This window comes from Palaemon carinicauda, chromosome 26 (genome assembly GCF_036898095.1).
Source record: "Palaemon carinicauda isolate YSFRI2023 chromosome 26, ASM3689809v2, whole genome shotgun sequence".
Classification (NCBI taxonomy): domain Eukaryota; kingdom Metazoa; phylum Arthropoda; class Malacostraca; order Decapoda; family Palaemonidae; genus Palaemon; species Palaemon carinicauda.
In genome coordinates this window covers 11,183,479-11,197,693 of record NC_090750.1, presented here as the reverse complement: position 1 = coordinate 11,197,693, position 14,215 = coordinate 11,183,479, and the positions used below count along the sequence as shown (strand labels likewise).

At 30.1% G+C, this 14,215-nt stretch overlaps 1 pseudogene; it reads left to right on the top strand.

Annotated features, from left to right (window-relative positions):
• LOC137619780 (sodium- and chloride-dependent taurine transporter-like) overlaps positions 1–13,901 on the top strand; it is a 34,793-nt pseudogene extending 20,892 nt beyond the window's left edge.
• Positions 13,902–14,215: the final 314 nt, after the last annotated feature.

The window sequence follows — 14,215 nt, the reverse complement described above, 5'->3', positions numbered from 1 at the left end:
AGACAGAAAAAAAAACGATCGTTTTCATTCAACGGCAGGATTGGTAATTCGTCGAATAATTTTGCTGATCTTTATAGAGATCTTTGTAAACATATTTTGCCTCTTTTGCATGGAGGGAATTGAAAGTGGTATATTTGCCTAAATTGCTGATTACATGAGCGCTTCATTATTGGAAGGTCCGTAAATTCCGTCTTCAGGATATATATATATATATATATGCATATATATATATATATATACATGTATATATATCTATATATATATACATGTATATATATATATATATATACATGTATATATATATATATACATATATATATATATATATACATGTATATATATATATATATATATGTATATATATATATATATATATACATGTATATATATATATGTATATATATATATATATATATGTATATATATATATATATATATATGTATATATATATATATATGTATATATATATATATATATATGTAATATATATATATATATATATGTATATATATATATATATATGTATATATATATATATATATACATTTATGTATTATACACGCAAAAGAGAAAATAAAATGACTCTATAGGGGTTAGTTTCGGTTTCTTTAATCGGACCCAAAGTAAATAAAAGGAGGAAAGCGTTATATAATTTAAAAAAAACTCGGAAGGATGTTGCAGAGGGAGGAGAAGGGCCATGTTGGGTCCCTCCGAGCACGACTGGCTTACAAGTTCTCAATCCTGTCATTCGGAACTTTTCTTAAATATGACTAATCTGGTATAATCAAGAAACTGACAATTTGATGATTCCAGATAAATCAGACTTTGAAATTAATTTCTCTACTTTTACACATAAAAACATACACAATCACACAAACACACACACACACACACACACACATATAATATATATATATATATATATCATCAAGTTGTCAGTTTCTTGATTATACCAGATTAGTCATATTTAAGAAAAGTTCCGAATGACAGGATTGAAAACTTGCAAGCCAGTTGTGCTCGGAGGGACCCCAACATGGCCCTTCTCTCCCCTCTGCAACATTCCTTCCGAGTTTTTTTTTAAATTATATAACGCTTTCTCCTTTTATTTACTTTGAGTCCGATTAAAGTAACCGAAACTAACCCCTATAGAGTCATTTAATTTTCTCTTTTGCGTTTATAATACATAAATGTATATATATATATATATATATATATAAATATATATATATATATATATATATACATGTATATATATATACATGTATAAATATATTTATATATCTATATATACTATATATAAATACATATACATATATGCATAATATATATATATATATGCATATATATATATATATATATACATATATATGTATATAATATATAAATATATATATATATATATATATAAATATATATATATATATATATTACATTTATATATATTTATGTTTATATATATATTATATATATATGTATATACCTAAATTTATTTTTATATATATATATATATATATAAATGTTAATATATATAATATATATATATAAATATATATTTATATATACATATTATATATATATATATATATACAAATATATATATACCTATCTTATATTTTTATATATATGTATATATGTATAAAAAATATATATATATATATATATATATAATAAATATATATTTATATAAATATAATACATACAGGTATATACCGATTTACCTATACATACATATTAAAAATATATAAATATACCGATTTACCTATAAATACATAATATAAATATATAAATATATATATATATATATATATATATTATATGTGTGTGTATATATGAGTTTATATTCATATATATATATATATATATATACATAATATAAATATATAAATATATATATATATATATATGTGTGTATATATGAGTTTATATTCATATATATATAATATATATGTATGTAAATGTATATAAATATATATATATATATATTATACATACAGTATATATATATATATATATACACGTATATTTGATCAGTGTGAGCACAAAATACCAATACCTCAAGGGTATTTGGATTTTTTTTATTCGTTTCTAGCTAAAATTGAACATCAATACTAATAATCCTCTTGTACGATGGACAACTACCAAGTTTTATAGGCCAGCTTTGGAGAATACTTCAACTGGGAAGGAAAATAATAGGGTGAAGTATCGGAGCTGTGGATGAAAATTAAAAATATAATGTATTCTAACATGGATAAAAGTGGTACAGAAATATGTATCCTGAAGGAAGAAAAGTAATAATCTTTATTACTTTAGAAAGAATTTTTACAAAAAAACGCATCTTATTCACCGATTGGGTACGAGAAATAGATCTTTATATAGATTTGATTAAAAATTGTTTTTTAAGTTTAATTACAGAAAGAAAGGTTTCATAATCATGTGTGAAAAAGTGTCAACCTAAATCTTTATGGAAGGAATGGTATAAAATTTGGCTTTAAAACCTATTCTAGATATTTAGAATTCCCCACAAATATGTCCTTTAATAAATACTTTTCCGCATATGCAGATAATGCTACCGTTCTGTATTAAATTTTTTGAAAGCACTTCTAATTTCTCCTAATATTATTTTATTCTTGTCCTAATTCAATTTTATAGCCGAAAAACGTTTTTTATATCAATATAATCTTATAATTCAGGAGGCTAGTCACTCCTCAGTATGGGATAGTAATCATCATAACTAAACAAAGTCAAGTAATTTCATTTGAAAGTTGAATAATAAATATTATTTTAGCAAAAATTTCTTTTTAAATACAATTGACCTGAGTTTAATCAAGCAACAATTTCCTGGTCATCTAATTGCGCCATCGATCCTTATTTCCTTCGTTATGAATGCACACAATTGTATTTTAGCAGAGAGGAGTACAAAATTATATTTTTATATGTGAAGCATGCAAACAGAAATCCCATTTGGGCATAAGAAATATGTATTTCACCACATGAAATCAAAGATAAGCAAAGATGAGATGATTAGATTTATGATTACTGCTTGCCAGCAGTTTTCCTACAATATCTTTGGTGTTTGTATGTGTAAGAGAGTGTGTTGAGATAAGGGTACGTACCAATTTGTCAGATTCATAGGAATAAAGGGCAGAAAAACTTATAATTTGAGGTAACTAACCTAAATAGATATATTTTCAAATATAGAAAACACACAAACACCTAACACACATATATATAATATATATATATATATATATATATATAGAGAGAGAGAGAGAGAGAGAGAGGAGAGAGAGAGAGAGAGAGAGAGAAAATCCTATTGTGAGAAAATTTAGACAGCGACACCCCATCTCTCGTAAATTATACAAAGCATGCCTGGAAAACGGTCAAGAAAACGATTGGGGAAATATAGGAGTTAGTAATAATGGGGTGTATCATAAAAACTTATAATTTTAAGAAAATATTTGTTTAGTGAATCATAAGAGTAATTGCAAAAGACGATAGAGGATCGGGATAAGGAAACAAGAAATGTAAGACTGGAAAGCAATATGAGTAAAAATACGACAATTTTCAATGGGAACGCTGAGAGATAACATATAAGAATTATGGTCAAACCTCCAGAGATTTATAATGAATATGCGTACTTAAGAAAAAAAAAGAAAAAAAAATCTCCTCAAGACACTAGACCGAAATTAAAAGAGGAGTAAGCAGAGGATGGGGAAATTTAGGAAATTAAAATTACACTTCTCTAAAATAAATTAATTAGTAAAATGATCCTACCAGTAATATATCATGCATTAAAAACGTTCAGCCTTTCTTGAACATAAGCTATTTGCCAATCAAATTACTATGAAAAGAATAATGATGGGGATTAAAATTTGAGAGAGGAAAAGAATAACATGGATAAGAGAGCAAACTAAAGAAGAGGATACAATAAGAACAGGCAAGAAAAGGAAATGAGCACGGGCATGACATATAAGGAGAATGCCAGATAGTAAACGGACATTAAACATAACAAAGTTGATTTCTGGAGATTACAGAGGAGGGGGGGGGGGGGGGGTTGGAGGAAGAGAAGACGAGGAATTGACAAACTAAAAAAATTAAACAAACGCATGTGGAAGTGCACAACTGCACACACACACACACACACACACATATATATATATATATACAAATTTACACACACACGCATATATATATATATATATGTGTATACTGTACAATATATGTATATATATATACACACACACACACACATATATATATATATATTTTATATATATATATAAGAGAGAGATATATATATATATATATATATTTATATATATATATATATATAGATATATATATATATGTATATATATATATATATATATGTATATATATGTATATATATATATATATACATATTTACACACACGCATATATATATTATATATATATACATATATATATATATATATATGTATATATATATAGATATATATATATGTATATATACGTATACTGTACAGTATATATATACACATATGCATATGTATATATTTACATAATATATTTACATATATATATAGAGAGAGAGAGTATATATATATATATATATATATACAGAGAGAGAGAGAGAGAGAGAGAGAGAGAGAGAGATACCTATATAAATAGACATATAGACATACATATGTATGTATATGTATTTATATATATATATATATATATATATATAGATAGATAGATAGATAGATAGATAGATAGATAGATATAGATATATATTACTCATATATTTAAATTTCAGTAAGTCCCTTTGTCGAAACCAATAGCAGTAGAGCAGCGAAAATTGAAAACAATTTTAGAAGAAACAAAGTGCAGTCGAATAAATCTGAGAGGTTTATAAGCCGCTATTTTTCTTTCCTTACCTTTTCGTTCGCTGGTATATGCAGTTGGAAAACACTAAATTGCAAACAATATTATCAAAGTAAGTGTTCGTGTTTGTTTGCAGAGTAGGTTACGGGAAAACAGTATACAAGTCGTTTACTTAAAAGTAAAATTCATTACGAAATGCGTAAATGAATTTTGTTATTACAGTGCTTTGTTTCAGATATAATTGAATGTAGTGATGTAATGTAGGAGGAAAAATATATCAAAATTTAGTCTAAAATATGAAACAGGAAAACAAATCTAACTTAAGGGACGATATTCTAATAGATAAATTATAATCATATTTTTCGAGTTTTATTTAAATAAAAAAAAATATATATATATATATATATATATATATACACATACATACATACATACATACATACATACATACATACATATATATATATATATATATATATATACATATATATATTTATATAGAACTGTATAGTTATAATTATTATAATACCTCAAAAAACGTTTCTAAAATTAAATATCTCAAAGGAAAAATCTCATATAAAAATTGTCTTGGCTATGAATATAGCATGTTCATAGACTAGATTAATTCCCAGGCAAAGTGGATAATGAAACATGATCACCGACAATGTCGATAGAGCTTATAGTAGGGTGGATTTGCCAAATTTCCCAAACTTGTTGAAGGTGATGTTGGACATATTCTTATTCTGAATTTGAAGCTAAATAAATAAAACCCAAATTGCAAGGTTTGGTGCTATCTAGGTAGATCGATTGCTAGCCTATGGTGGATGTTCAAAGTACAAAATAATGAAATAAGGAAAGAAGTGGAAATTTGAGTAAAAACATTTAAGTTTCCCCTGTGGCGGGATGTTGCAAAACAACCCCCACACCCTTGAATCACTCTAAACAGACCAATGTCTCCTCAATACAAACTTTCCCCTTACGTTATCAGCAGCGGGACTCTTGGACAAAAGGACAAAAAACAAACCAAAACATAACTTTAAAACTATATTTCCTAATATTAAAAACAATCACTTAATACTAAAAATCACCAACCATATTCCATAACCAAAAAAATAATCACAACTCAGTAATACAAACTTAACTTAACACAAAATAAACATTAATAAAAAAAACTTCCGCAATCAATTAACCCTAACAAAACTTATACGCTAAAATATACCACAACCACAAAGATAAACAGAAATATTTTATATTTCTGAGTGGACCCCTTCGTCCACACAAGGGCCAACAGTCTTTTATAGGCAACTACCACAGCTTTGTGGTCAACAATCCACTGCGTGGCAAATTGTCACCACTGCCTCCCTAATTGGGTTCCGGGATGTCATCATCGTCATCATCATCATCCGAAAATTTCTTATTACAGCCAAGTCGTTACCAATTATATCCAAATCTAAAATAGCAGTCAGTTCCAAGTCCTTTATATCAAGCCAGGTCATCAATCAATATTCAAAATATCTCTCTCAAAGGAGGAATCACGGCCTGCCAAAATAAAAAAAGAAAAACACTTATGAACACTCCTAACTAACTGAGCTATCGCACTATAATCAAAGATAAATAATAAATTGTTCCTATCATTCACAATCACGACAAGCAAAGAAAAACAAAACTGTACTTACTCAGAATTAAAATAATCACTTCGTCGCTGGTAATACAAAAATAATAAATCCAGCGTTCACACAACTGACGGTTACAGCAGTCAAATCAAAATAAGCATTCACCCAAGACATTCACCACTGTCGTAACCTAACTAAAACATAAACAAACAATCTCATTTATACCAACAGTCTTTCTCACCACAAACGATCGTTACACTAACTACTTTCGCTCGCTAACACAATCTCTCTCTCTCTCTCTCTCTCTCTCTCTCTCTCTCTCTCTCTCTCTCTCTCTCACAGGATTTGGCAAAAACAAAAATTAAAATAAAGCAAAAATAAATCCTCCACACCCCTTTTGCATTCTTTCAAATAATGTATTTGAGTTAAAATGTATTGTATTGCCAGTATTATACATATGAACTAAAAAAGAAAAATAATAACGATAACTGAACGTTATACTTTTGTTCTTAAAATAATCTGTAATTTTTTTTACTAGTATTATAGAAGAATATCTCTTATATACAAACATATGCATGGCACATTCTATCATCGTGTATCTTCTGCATTTAATATCATAATAACGTAATATCTTGAATTATCACGCCCAAATTTGGGCATATTTTATACACATCTATCTATCTATCTAGCTATATATAATATATATGTATATATATACTGTATATATATAAATATATTTATATTTATATATATATTTATATATATATATATATATATATATGTAAATGTATTTTATATATATATATATATATATATATATAGATAGATAGATAGATAGATAGATAGATAGATAGATATTTATACACACACACACACACACACAAACACACACACATATATATATATATATATATATATAATATATATATATATATATATATATATATATATTATATAATTTTGCACATTTTAAACGTGCTTATCGTCCGTCAAATAAGTCATATATATTATTACATTAAAGACTGGATTCTCCTAACGACCTCAGGATCAGAGCCCCAGGAGAAATCACTCAGTTTATAGTATCTGACCGGCCGGGTTTCAAGCTCTGGTCTAGGATACTTGTATGCCATTGCCCATACTACTCAGCCACCAAGATAGATAAAAGTCAATGTCAATTCTTTTTGTACATATAACGGTCAAATTGAGGTTTTTTGTACTTAGAATGGAAATCAACCCATCTTCACCATCGTAGCTAATTGGTAGGTTTGGGACTTGACATTCGATTAATGAATAATTTTGCACATTTAAACGTGTTTTTCATATTTCAAATAAGACATACATAATAATACATTCTAGATTCTCTTAACAACATCGGGATCAGATCCCCAGGGGAAATAACTCAAAGACTATAGTATCTGACCGGCCGGGTTTTGAACCAGAATACTTGTATGCCATTGATTTTATCACTCAGCAACGAAGAATGATAAAAGTCAATGAAAATTCTTCTGTACATATACCTGTCGAATTGAGGTTTTTTGAATTGAAATCAACCCATCTTCCCTATCGTAGCTAATTGCTAGATTTGGGAACAGACATTCGATTAATGATAAATTTTGAACATTTGAACATGTTTTTCTTATTTCAAATAAGCCATATATATTAATACATTGAAGCCTGGATTCTCCTCACGACCTCGGGATCAAAGTCCCAGGCGAAAAGGAATTACTCAAAGACTATAGTATCTGACCTACCATGTTTCGAACCCTGATCCATAATACTTGTATGCCATTGACCATTCTACTCCGCCAAAAAGAAGAATAAAAGTCTATGACAATTCTTCTTTACATATACCTGTCGAATAATTGCATTTTCTGTCGAGTATTTTGATGCTTATGATTTACCTTTATCAACCCATACTATTATTGAACTCATTTGTTTGTGCATTAAAAAGTGTAAATTTAGTTTTAATGGAGATTATCAAAAACAAGTTTTTGGTATGGCTATGGGTAATCCTTTGTCCCCACTTTTATCCAACATATATATGGAGTTTTTTTAATCTAGATTAATTCCTCCAGTGTGGTTTTCCAAAATTATTTGGTATCGATATGTTGATGATGTTCTCGGTATTTTAGAAGAACATTTTAATCATGATGGTTTTGTTTCAATTATTAACTCATTAGTACCATCTATAAAATTTACTATAGAAAATGAAGAAAATATCCGTATCCCATTTTTAGATGTTCTAATAGTTAGAAAAACAAATAAATTTAAGTTTTTTATTTATAGAAAGCCTACAAATAATTTTTCATTTGTACATTTTTACTGCCGTCACTTTAAAAATATAAAACATTCAGTTTTTTCCTCAATGTACCTTAGGGCATTTAGAATTTGTAGCCCAGATTACATTGAAGACAAGTTCACTAAAATAGAAAAAATTGCAACAGATCTTTGCTATCCCAAATATTTCTTGGAAAAATGTATGAATAAGGCTAAGAAAACATTTTATAGTGTCCAATATGAGTAAAGAAACAATTAATAATATGCTTTGTTTGCCAATTCATGTCTGTTTTTTAGATGTTATACCACTTTTGAAAAAAAAACTAGACATTGATATAGTGTTTAAATATAAATGTACATTAAAAAACATGTTAAATAAGAATAGTTCTGGAAATGTTAATAATGTAATATATAGCATTACTTGTTCGGAGTGTAACTTATTCTATGTCGGCCAAACATCCAAAAGTATCCCAGTCAGATTAAAATAGCATCAGGTGGCCGTGTCCAGGGGTTCTCTTAACCCTGGATAGGTACGGTGGGTCGTTCGCGACCCCGAGCGTCAAAAAAAAACAGGTTTTTCTCACTTGACTCACCCCCGTGACTGAATTTGTGGGTGATCGACCTGCAGGAGGTATCTCCCCTACACGCCCTAGTAGTGTCCAGATGTGCATTGCTGTAGCTGTACTCCTTCCCCGATTTCTGAGACGCGTCGGGGTCGAGCGCGACCGAGTTTACCCTTCTAAGGTAGTTTGCATTATTATCAAAGTTATTACGTATTATGAAATTGTCGTAGAATGGTGCAACTTGTATAGGTTATCAGTTGTGGAAAGTCTTGGTGGATTGTTTGGCTACCATGTGCATGATTTTTTTTTTAGTTAAAATGTCGTTCATCTCCACGAGGACCATTTTACCGCGAGTGTCCCTTTTTCATTTTTTTTAATTTTTTTGCCAAGTCATTTTTCCGTAAGATATTGCCAAATAGTGTCGTAAAACTTTTGCTTGTTTAGTGTTGGAAAGTGTGTCTAGATGATCTGGCTACCCATGCATGACTTTGTTTTTGTCAGATACGACGTAGTTATTGGTATATTGGGTATTTAACTGCGGTTACCAATTTCTGTTTTTTTTCAATATTTGTAAAAATTACTACGTAGTAAGGAATTGCCGTATATTATTCATTTTTTTCATGTTTATGTGTTAGAAAGTGTGCCTTGATGGTTGGGCTAACACGTGCATGTCTTTTTTTTTATCTGAGATGCCGTATATTAGAATATCGGGCATTTTACCGCGAGTACCCCTTTTTCATTTTTTTTAATTTTTTTGCCAAGTCATTTTTCCGTAAGATATTGCGAAATAGTGTCGTAAAACTTTTGCTTTTTTAGTGTTGGAAAGTGTGTCTAGATGATCTGGCTACCCATGCGTGATTTTGTTTTTGTCAGATACGACGTAGTTATTGGTATATTGGGTATTTAACTGCGGTTGCCAATTTCTGTTTTTTTTCAATATTTGTAAAAATTTACTACGTAGTAAGGAATTGCCATATATTATTGATTTTTTTTTCATGTTTATGTGTTAGAAAGTGTGCCTTGATGGTTGGGCTAACACGTGCATGTCTTTTTTTTTATCTGAGATGCCGTATATTAGAATGTTGGGCATTTTTCCGCGAGTGCCCCTTTTTATTTGTTTTGCATTTTTTTGCTTAGTCATGTTACCGTAAGGAATTGGCAAGTAGTGTCGCAAAACTTATATTTTTATAGTGTTGAAAAGTGTTTCTAGATGATCTGGCTACCCATGCCTATTTTTTTTAGCCAGATATGGCGTATATATAAGTATGTGTTCGATTTCCCTGTGATTGCCATTTTTTCTTTTTTTCCCATTTCTTTCAAAATTACTACGTCCTAAGGAACTATCACAGAGTAATGATTCCTTTATATGTTTATTTGTCGGAAAATGTACCTTGATGGTTTGCCTAGCACGTGGCTGAAATTTTTTTTTTCTGAAATGCCGTATATTAGAATGGCCATTTTTCCACGAGTGCCCCTTTTTATTTGTTTTGCATTTTTTTGCTTAGTCATGTTACCGTAAGGAATTGGCAAGTAGTGTCGCAAAACTTATAATTTTATAGTGTTGGAAAGTGTTTCTAGATGATCTGGCTACCCATGCCTATCTTTATTTTTTTAGCCAGATATGGCGTATATATAGGTATGTGTTCGATTTTCCTGTGATTGCCATTTTTTCGTTTTTTCCCATTTCTTTCAAAATTACTACGTACTAAGGAACTATCACAGAGTAATGATTCATTTAGATGTTTATTTGTCGGAAAATGTGCCTTCATGGTTTGCCTAGCACGTGGCTGAATTTTTTTTTTCTGAAATGCCGTATATTAGAATGTTAGCCATTTTTCCGCGAGTGCCCCTTTTTATTTGTTTTGCATTTTTTCGCTTAGTCATGTTACCGTAAGGAATTGGCAAGTAGTGTCGCAAAACTTATATTTTTATAGTGTTGGAAAGTGTTTCTAGATGATCTGGCTACCCATGCCTATCTTTTTTTTAGCCAGATATGGCGTATATATAGGTATGTGTTCGATTTTCCGGTGATTGCCATTTTTTCGTTTTTTCCCAATTCTTTCAAAATTACTACGTACTAAGGAACTATCACAGAGTAATGATTCCTCTAGATGTTTATTTGTCGGAAAATTTTGTTTACTTTTTTTTTGATTGAATATCATCAAATTTTTTTAGCTAAAATATTATATTGTTTTACATTTTTTCTTTTTTTCGATTTTATTTCCCTTCAAAAAAATTTTTTTGGGTCAGAATTTTAATTTTACAGTCGTAAAATAATCGACAATTATCCAGCAACCCACCATACAATTTTTATGCATATCCAATAATAATTAGATTAGTAAATAACACCTTGAAATTGACATACCCTTCCTACATTTCAAGTGGCAGATTAGGGAGTCTGAGTCAGTGTGGTTGGCGGCCATTTTGTGGACATATCCGAAGCGTAAGCTGCCCTATCTATATATATTCTTGTTCCCTATATAATTTGTGATATTTTGGTATATTTTTACCTGCATAAATATCATATTATATATTAAATATATGTATTTTTTTACGAAATTTCTAAGTACTCAAAAAATTACCTTTAGATATGGCCCCTGATATAAATGTAATTCACAAAATAATGAAGATTTTTTTACATATTTCTATTGTAGGATAACATATGTTTATTCCCTAAGAAAATTAGCCACTTCCTATTTCATTTGGGTACCCAAAAAAATTCATGAAATTTGGACAAATTTTTTTGGCCAAAAAAAGTTACCCTTTTTTTCTCATTTCAGATCTTCACCTCCATGGGTCTGACTTCATCCAAAATACATCAAGATGTGTCCTAAACATTCAAGAATCAATTCCTAAAAGGATTTGTGTATATATGTATAAACTTTTTTTTTATGAATTTTTATGTCAGGTCTTTTTTTTCTACTTAATTTTTTAAAATATTTATAATAAATAGTTTTTCTGCAGATGAGTAGTATTTATCTTTACAGTTGTTTTAAGCATTCATTGAAGTTTTTTTTGGCAAAAGAAAAAAGGAGGTTACTGCAAAAACTGATTTTTCAAGAATTTCTTTTGGCGTCGGGGTCGTTCGCGTCCGAGTATACCCTTAAAGGGGTGTCCGAGGAGCGTACCTATCCAGGGTTAATAATGCCTTGGCCTCCCACTGGTTAGAGTCAAGTCACAGAATTGGTTGGTCAAAGGCAGAAAAAGAAATCCATGTAAATGACTATTTCCAAAGGAATATTTTTGAATCATTTTTAATCTCCTATACTCAAGGTAGAAATTTGAATCTAAGCCCAGGTTTGTTTTCCGTTAATCTAGTATTATCCTTTTATCTAAAATCTGACTTTTCCGGAATTATTAAGAAACTGACAGCTGTTGGATCCCCTTCTTCTGTATAAATACGATGTCTTTGTATATGTATTCTCATTGTTGAGTTTGATAATGTCCTCAGTGGATGAAAGTACTAACTCGAATCAAGTCTTTTCATTTTTCGTTTTGTGGCTATAATACATTTTATATTCATCACGTGTCAGCTTTCGTGATTTCTACACATAGTATGAAAAGTAATGGGCCAAGAACACTACCCTGTGGAACACCTGATATCCCATTCCTATACTCACTATGGTGCAAATCAACAACAACTCTTTGAGATCTATTACTTAGAAAATCAATAATAATGCTAAGAAACGACTCACCCACTCCCAACTGATTTTTTTGGCCTAAAATCAAGGCCAATCATACAAACTTCCTGACCACAATCAAAGGATTTCAATACAGCATTGGAGATTGTAAGAAAGGCATAACATGCTCCGAGGCCTTTACGAAAACCAAATTGCAAACTAGGGAATAGATGATTACCTTCAGCAAACCTATGATGACGTTTTGTCAAAAGACGCTCAAAAACTCTAGATAATATGGGAGTTATGGAAACTGGGCGGTAATCAGTGGGACTTGAGGTACCAAAAACACATGTAAATAGAGGAGTAACATTACCAATCCCTCAACAAGGGCCAAAGGCTCTTCTTCTTGCTAACTTGCGCAAAATAACAGATAACTTCGGAGCTAAGAAATCTGCTGTCTTTATAAAAAAAACAATGGAAAAATACCATTTGGGTCTACACCTCCATAAGCACCAAGGTCCATAAACAGAGCTTTAATTTCACTAGATCGAAAAGCTAAACTAGTTAGTTTAGCCTCAGGAAAACATGAATGAGGAAGTTCAAGTTTTTCCTTACTCTGTTTGCTGTCAGAAACATCAGCCAAAAGTATTGCCTTTTCCTTTGGACAATGAGAGACTGAGCCATCTGGTTTAAGTAAAGGAGGAACTATTGCATCTACACCAAAGAGTGCAGATTTAAGGGTAGACCACCATTTATGTTCCTGGGTTGTACTAGAAATGGTTTCTTTTATGGTTAAATTGTACTCCTTTTCAGTTGAGGCATAAACTCTCAGAGCAAGAGCTCGGAGGAGAGTGTAGTTATTCCAGGTCAAATTGGATCTGTTACTCTCCCAAAAATGATAGGTCTCCTGCTTCTCCAAATAAGCACGTCTACAATCATCATTGAACCACGGTTTGTCCTTCACTTGGAACCTTAGAACATGAGAAGGGATACGCCTATCAATTATGTTGACTAGATTCTCATTCAAAGGGACAACAGGATCTAAACTACTATATAATTGTGACTAATTCAAGCACAAAAGATCATGCAAAATCCCATTCCAGTCTGGTTGGGATTTCATAAAAAATTTTCAAGAGTGTGATATATCAGGGACAGGCTGCTCAGTCTTCACTACTAATGAAATCAAGGCATGATCACATGTCCCGATTGGAGAACCAACCTTACTAGTTATAACGCCAGGGGAGTCAGTGTATACGGGGTCCAAGCAATTACCAGACCTGTGGGTAGCTT